Below are 8403 nucleotides of genomic sequence, written 5' to 3'. Positions count from 1 at the left end.
GCCCGCCGCCCCGCCCTCGCCACCGCCCCGGACCAATCGCTGCCGCGCGCCTCCGCACGTGACGCTCACCAGCCAATGGCAGCCCGAGGCGGCCCTGGATACGGCCGGCGGCTCTGCGCGCTTTCAAAGCGGGCGGCGGCGGGGCGGCTGGGCCCGACTCTGAGGTCGGCGGCAGAAGGATGGGAGGGGAGGGCCCGGGGTTCGGCCTGCCGGTGCCCGCGGGACGGGGAACCGGGGCCTGGGTCCCGCCCTCGGGCCATCCTGCCCGGACGGCCGCACTCCCCCTGGCCAGCGGTGTGCCCGAGGACCCCGGCGCAGGCGGTGGTCCTGGGACCCCGTGGGGCCCTGCCGTTGCCCCCGCACCTGCTGCCCCAACACGCCGGAGCATGTCACAGAACTCCCGGACCCCACCGTCCCGAGCCTTATCGCAAGGCGGCCTCTCCCCCTCCTGAGAGGAAGGGTCAGCCAGGGACCCCAGGGACCCAGGCGCTCTCCGCTCGGTCCTCCCCGCTGGGCTTCCCACCGCACATCTGGGGCAAGACGTTGGGAGCTCCGGCCCTCCAAAAGCCCCCACCCGCAGCCTCTATCCACGTCTTACAGACTTAGCAAGTCACCGAGCTGGGAAACAGTCAGCACGTTTCTGCCCTCGGAACTCTCCTTCCAAAAACGAAGGGAAGGATGCGCGTAGACAGGCAAGGAGCGGGGCGCTACATCCCGTGCTGGTGTTGGCTTGTGCGCCGTTTTGGTTTAAACCTTTGCAAGTCGTCCTGTATCACACAGCTCAGGGCAAACAAGCCCTTCTCCGGGATGGGCTCAACTACGTACTGGGCGAGGACATGCTCTGCCGCTGACCCCGTGCTCGATGCTTTCCGTGTGTTTTCCTATCAAGCACCCTGCCACGTAGGCATTCCTGGCCCCGCGGTGCAGATACAGGGTGGCAAACTAGAGCGCAGCCGGCTTTGAGATCGACCACGTGACCTGGTATCCGCGGCTGTGCAGCGTCCCAAGCACAGGGGCTAAGGAATAGAATTCAGTGTGCTCCATCAACGAGGGCCACCCTGCTCGAGAGCGGACAAGAATAACGAGACGAGGACGCAGCCGCTCCTGCAGCTCAGGAAGCAGGCCTCACGTAATATCCCAAAGGAAAAACATGGTCATGTCAAAACCATACAGTGACCTTGTCAAAGGAAAGCTGTTGATGGTAGAGTCTGAAAGAGAGTTGAAAATGTTGAACTTGCTATTTCTCAGCAGTGTCCGAGGGAGAATAGTACCCATACCAGGGTTTATTAATAATCAACGGGACTGGTTTAAATGGCTCTCCAATCTTGTTGCTGCATTAAGCCTGGGCGATTAGTGGGGTAGGTTAGACATTGCCCTGCCTGTAGGGAGCCCACAGTCTATGGGGAGAAAGACAGGAGCACAGAGGACCTGGACGCATCAGGATAACCGTGGGTGGTGTGGAAATGTATCCACCCTAGAGGGGAGACGAGGAAGGAGGGAGTTGTCAGAGAAGACCTCAAGAGGTGATAACTGAATGGGGGTCCTGAAAACCAACTGGAGAGGACAAGCTAAATGTAGGGAATGATGGTACGAAAGTGTGTAGGCTAAAGGGTATTGCATATGTGACTTCTGGGTATGAAGAGAGGACTAGAAGAGCATCCTAAAGAGTCAGACGGTGCCGTCGTGACGGGTCATGTATTCTAGGGGGTTTGCCTCCTATGGCCACCAGCATAATTCCCTCCTTACTTTGGGGGGAGTTACCTTACCTTGCGTGCAGTCTTGGTGGCATTCTTAATTTAGACACCCTCTGCTCCCCCAGCCAACGGACGGACAATTGACTCAAACTAAGCCTGTTGGATCATCTGGAGTGAGAAGGGTAGTAGCAGGATGGGGAGTCAAGGGTTGAAACATCCCCACTGGAGAGCAGGCGAGGGGGCTGCCTTGTGGATTCATGAAAGTGTACAAAATGTAGTGGAAAGCACCACAGAGGACAGAGGTACAGTGTGGGATGTTTCCTCAGCCCACTCAGTAACCTGCAGTCTCACTCCTCCATTTCCACACCTCACAAGTGGATATGAAGACTGTATTTTAGTCCTTGGAAAGATGTATTCTGTACCTACTTTGATCATATTTACTAACCCAAAATTAAATAGTATTTTAAATCAGCACTGTTAGGGAAAATCTGGACTACATAGACATCATTTCTTTATGACAATTTGGATGGGGTGTTCCACCAACCTTCCCAGGGTTTCAATGGAAAAACAAGTTTCTCCAGTGGAAAAAAGGTGACTGTGTTACTCATATTACACAGGAATTCTTTAGGTTCGTAAATTTCTAAGGGCTTGAAACTGTTGCAACCTCCCACCCAGAAGGAAACAACTAACTGCTCAGGAGAACTTCAGCCTTGGAGACCTGCACTAGGGTTGTGATTCCCAGGCGCAGCCGGTAGCTGTGCCTCAAGTTTACTTCTCCCAATCCCACAATCCTAGTTTACACTGAGAACATAGCTTCCAGACGATGTGGGAAGTGTAGTTTCCACCGCTTCAGCTAGGGGGGATGAAATGGAAACCGTGCATGCCAGTCCACTTTGGCTACCACACCGAAATGCACTCCCTGGCCTGGAGGAGGAGGGATGACGACTCACTTTGTCCTGCGTCCTTCCCAGGGAGACTCCGACACGTGTGCAGAAACTAGGCTGGAGCCCGTGCGCTTCAGTTTTGATGCCTTGAAATCAAAGCCCCATACTTTCTAGAAAGTGAGAGAATAGGTTACTACATATAAACCCTGATCTTAAGCACTTTTACATTTCTCACCAAATAACATTGGCTTTTCTTTTTTAAAGATTTTATTTATTTATTCATTTGACAGAGAGGCAGCCAGTGAGAGAGGGAACACAAGCAGGGGGAGTGGGAGAGGAAGAAGCAGGCTCCCAGCGGAGGAGCCCAATGTGGGGCTCAATCCCATAACGCCGGGATCACGCCCTGAGCCGAAGGCAGACGCTTAACAACTGAGCCACCCAGGCACCCCAATAATATTGGCTTTCTAGTCAAAATACTGATAAAGGAAGAAAAATAATCAGATAATTAGTGATCAACTAAATGTAATCCCGTGAGTCTGAGTCATTCTTTCCTAGTGAATAAAGTTGTGGATTTTAGGACATGTACATTTTCTGACGCTGGAAGTCAATTAGAACTGACATGCTGCCATGTACTTTCTCTCCTTTCGCTGTTACCCTAGAGTAAAAGTATCACTGGGACAAGCCTATCACACACAGAATCCTTTTCAAACTAATGCAGATGAAAATGTCATTTCTCATCTCTCTAGCGACTTCTTGGTGTACCTGAACATGGCTTATTTGATCATTATCCTGCTGTAGGAGACCCTGCCTAGACCAAGCGGTACTAACTTTGGAACAAGGGAGCCCTATCGGGTGGTCACGATAAAGAGCAGTACTGTTGAGATAAGATGACATTGTGGGTGGTAGGGAATGAAAACACAGCTCTGTTCTTAAGTTCCAAGAGGGCCACTAATTACAGCCACTTGCAAGGAAGCTCTTTAACTTATTTTTGATATGTGATACGGCGTTTCTGGTGACACCTTCAAAAGAATGTTTTTTCTTAGGGCATAGAAAAGTCACAAATTAGATTACATTAAAATGATGGGGGTTTTTTGTTGTTTTGTTTTGTTTTTTAGCATTTCCATTTACTTTAATCCCCACTTTTTTTTTCTCTTTCCAGACTGAATCTCTGAAAATTAATGATTGATTGGACTAAGTCAGTAGCCTCATCAATGAATTAGAGCATTAGTAAGAAAATTCTGATGTAAGTATGAATCTTTAAGCCATATTTCCAACCTTTCGCCATATGTATTCTTTGGTTAATATCAAAGATATTATTTTTAATAATATTTTTATTCCATGGCATCATCTCCAGTTATGTTCTTCTCAAGTATATGCTTTACTCACTGTTTCCCCGCCTTTCTGCATCCATCCAGTGCAATGGAGATAAATGGACAATCACTCTTGAACGGACAGTAGGCTTCTATTGAAGCACTTGTCCTGTTAGCCCAGCTCCAACGTCCTTTTTTTTGGTGAAATGAATGTCCTGGCATAGCAGTCATCCAAGTTGTGATTTTGTTTCCTTATAATCATCGCAGTTGTGTTTGAAATAGCCATAATGCAATTTTCTCAATTTAATATGAGCTATTTTTAGCAGTGCAAAAGCTCTGACTGCAATTTTTTTCACTTTATTTCTTAATATAAGGTGGGCATTCATGTTTAGCCATATCCACAGACTACCTTAATGAACACAAATGTGCCACATTATCTTTAAATAAATGAATGTCAATATGTTCCAAGGGAAAAGAAAAGTTATATCATCATGACACAAAAATGACACCATAGCAGGTAAACTCTCCTCCAAGCATTTGAATATAGTTTTTCTTTTTTCTTTAAAAACAGGAATACATCTACCTTCAATTATAAAATGCATGTTCATTGAAAAAAAATAAATTTGGGGGCAGATGAGTGGCTCAGTCAGTTAAGCGTTTGACTCTTAGTTTACGTGGGTCATGATCTCGGGGTCCTGAGATGGAGCCCCACAATGGGCTCTGTGTTCAACGGGGAGTCTGCTTCTCCCTCTGCCCCTCCCCCTGTTCCTCCCCCCTTGCTTGCACTGCACGTTTGAGCGTGCGTGTTTTCTCTCTCTCAAATAAAATCTTTATTAAATAAGTAGGAAAATTTCAAGAAAGGCAGAAAAGCATGGGGAATATACATAGTGGTTTATATTGTCCAAGACATTTTTTCTATGAATTTATTCAAACATAAGTGCAATTTTAAATAAGACCATACCACATGATGGTTCACAACTGAGTTGTTACTTAACATACACAGGTTTAGGGGTACCTGAGGGGCTCAGACGTGACGCGTCTGCCTTCGGCTCAGGTCTTGATCCCAACGTTCTGGGATCGAGCCCTGCCATCGGGCTGTTTGGCAGGAAGACTGATTCTCCCTCTCACTCTCCTGCTGCTTGTGTTCCCTCTCTTGCTGCCTCTCTCTCTGTCAAATAAATAAAATCTCAAAAAACAAATGCACAGCTTTGCATAACAGGTCACCACAAGCTGCAGCTGGAGACAACACGTTTACGATCTCGCGGTTTTTGTGGCCAGGCTGTAAAGTAGGAGCTGGACAGGGCCGATGCCTCATCGAGGATCTGACGGGGAGAGACCTGCCTCCCAGATCCTCTGTCAGGCTACTGGCAGGATTCACCTCCCTGCAGCTGTAGACCGGGGTCCCTGTTTCCTTGTTGACGGTCAGCGGTGGGCTGTTCACAGCTCCAAGGTCGCCCTCAGTCCCTAGCCATGTGGTCCTCTCCATGGACCGTGTCACAACACGGCAGCTTCTTCAAAGCCAGCAAAGGACAGAGAACCATCAACATTTTTTTTTTAATAATTTTTACTATCCAAGGCCGACTTTTATTTTTGGGGGGGCTTTTTTAAAATTGAAGTGTAGTTGGCTCACAATGTTGTATCAATTTCAGGTGTACAACACAGTGTTTCGACAACCCTGTACATTATGCCATGTTTACTACAAACGTAGCTAAAAAACGCAGCACACTTCACTGATTTGCAAGTCACCTTTGTGTGGGAGCCTTCCTGATCTCCTCTGTATCGTTCCAACTCGGGTGTGCATGCTGCGGAACGGAGCACAGAATCCTCATCCTTTTTAAGGGACCTGTTTTCCAGAGTGGCTGTACCAACTTGCATTCCCACCAACAATGTAGGAGGGATCCCCTTTCCCATATGATCCAGCCATTGCACTACTGGGTATTTACCCCAAAGATACAGACGTAGTGAAGAGGAGGGCCATATGCACCCCAATGTTCATAGCAGCTTTATCCACAATAGCTAAATCGTGGAAGGAACTGAGATGCCCTTCAACAGATGACTGGATTAAGAAGCTGTGGTCCATATATACAATGGAATATTACTCAGCTATCAGAAAGAACGATTTCTCAACATTTGCTGCAACATGGACGGGACTGGAGGAGATAATGCTAAGTGAAATAAGTCAAGCAGAGAAAGACAATTATGATTTCTCTCATCTATGGAACATAAGAACTAGGAAGATTGGTAGGGGAAGAAAGGGATAAAGAAAGGGGGGGTAATCAGAAGGGGGAATGAAGCATGAGAGACTATGGACTCTGAGAAACAAACTGAGGGCTTCAGAGGGGAGAGGGGTGGGGGACTGGGATAGACTGGTGATGGGTAGTAAGGAGGGCATGTATTGCATGGTGCACTGGGTGTTTTATGCAACTAATGAATCATCGAACTTTACATCAGAAACCAGGGATGTACTGTATGGTGACTAACATAATATAATAAAAAAAAGAAAAAAAAAGAATCTTCATCCTTTCAGTGGTAGCACGATAGTGCGCTGTATGAATGTAACGTAGTTTATCCTCTATAGGTAGTAGGTTGTTTCAAATTTTTCTTAATTATAAACAAAACTACAATGCAGCTTTGTGACTTCTCCTGTTCTTTCCTTCCTGTAATGCCTAGAAGCGGAATTGCCGAGTCAGACGGTAGCACTTGTAAAACGTTTTTACGTTTCGCGGCCCCTGGCGGGCTCGGTCGGTGGAGTGCGCGACTCTTGATCTCAATGTTGTGAATTCGAGTCCCACATTGGGTGTAGAGATTACTTGAAAATAAAATCTTAAAAAATATATATAAAACTTCTTTACATTTAGAAAATAGCCATCCAGAAAATTAATCCCATTGTACTTCTGCTAAGAATGGGTGAGAGTGCTGGTTTGCACACACATTTGCCAACACTGCATTATCCATAAAGTCAAGCTTTGCCAATTTAACGGTAAAACGTTATATCTCACCGTTTTCATTTGTATTTCTTTGATGGGTGAGGTCAAACATGTTTATACTTATTGGACATTGTTTTGCAAACTGTCCTTAAATGACTTGCTCGCTTTGCAATTGTGAAAGCACTTTGTTTATTAAGTGCCCCTTGTGGGTTTTTCCTAATTTACGTCACTGTTTTGGGGAATCGTTGGTCATATAAAAGTTTTAAACTTGGGGCGCCTGGGTGGCTAAGTCGGTGAAGCATCTGCCTTCGGCTCAGCTCATGGTTCCGGGGTCCTGGGATCGAGTCCCGCATTAGGCTCCATGCTCAGCGGGAAGCCTGTTTCTCCCTCTCCCTCTGCCCCCTGCTCATGCTCTCTCTCTCTCACACTCTCTATCTCAAATGAATAAATAAAATATTTTTTAAAAAAAGTTTTAAGCTTTTTTCAGAGGTCAGGTCTATTAGTCATTTTCTTAATGCTTTTTGCCCTTGTTGTCATGCTTAGAAATACCTTTTCCACCTCAGAAGTATAAAAATCTTCACACCTTGTGATTCTGAAACTCTTACGGTTTCATCTCATGTTTTAAGTTTCAGTTGTTCTGGAGTTACTGTGCTGCAAGATCGATTGCCTCCGTGACGACCATGACGAAGGCTTGTTGGGTTTTTTCTCGAGTTGTTCTGGATGAGCAAATCCAGAGCTATTTTAAAGATGAGTCGCTCGCGGCTGCAGATTTATGGGAAATAGAGAACACATTAGCACTGTGGAATGTCTTCAACATGTGGTCTTTGAGTAATTTAATTTCCAGTAATGTGCACTTTTTCTGAAATTTTATGTAAGCGTGTCACTTTGGCTGTAATGACATGATGTATGAGGACACGCTTGGTGACAGGACTGACAACATGATAAATCCGCATGATGGATCAGGAAGACCCAGGACAAGGACCAAACTACAGCAGCCCTTAAGTAAGAGGCCAGGATGGTCTTGCCACAACACCACTGCTTTCAATACTGTTGAGACTCCTTTGAGAAAGTGCGTATTTCTCGCTGCAGGCGGGAGGCAGGAGGTCAGCACCCAGCTGGAGAGTAAAGCAGGTCTCCCAGGTGCACTCTCCCGAGAACGCTGATTCCGAAAGAAATTCTGGAGACCAGAAAGCAACAAGAGCTCCCGTGAGCCTTGCTGTCTCTTAGATGCATGAATGTGTGAAACGAAGGAGCAAAAGCAAATACGAAATTCAGGTGCTGGGGCTTATCTGCCAGCGACCCTCAGCACTCAGCACAGAGCCCTGCTCTGTGTGGGGTCTCCCCATCCTCCTGCTTGTCTCAGCCCCAGCTCACGGCTCCGCAACTGGCATGTTCTTAGCCACTTAGTGAATGTTTATGGAATCAGTGATTGATGGGTTGAGGACATAAATGTGTAGGTATTCAAGAGGGAGCTTAGTCATTCCAGCAATCAAAGAGCCCGTCTGCGGAGTGCTCTGCACACTTAGTCCGTTCAATCTCCACGATAGCCCCACAAGACAGGAACTGGGATCGCTCCCTTTCACGTAGG

The 8403-nt window shown here is 46.9% G+C and overlaps 1 non-coding gene across 1 annotated transcript; it reads right to left on the bottom strand.

Moving 5' to 3' along the window:
• Positions 1 to 5599: 5599 nt before the first annotated feature.
• LOC123776564 (U6 spliceosomal RNA) lies at positions 5600 to 5706 on the bottom strand. Its single transcript, XR_006775394.2, has one exon. It is a non-coding gene; the product is annotated as a U6 spliceosomal RNA (small nuclear RNA).
• Between the last annotated feature and the right edge of the window lie 2697 nt (positions 5707 to 8403).

Source organism: Ursus americanus, chromosome 34 (assembly GCF_024610735.1).
Source record: "Ursus americanus isolate L20-20 chromosome 34, mUrsAme1.1.p, whole genome shotgun sequence".
Taxonomy (NCBI): domain Eukaryota; kingdom Metazoa; phylum Chordata; class Mammalia; order Carnivora; family Ursidae; genus Ursus; species Ursus americanus.
The sequence above is the reverse complement of the archived record's forward strand: the minus strand, read 5'-3'. Positions and strand labels throughout refer to the sequence as shown.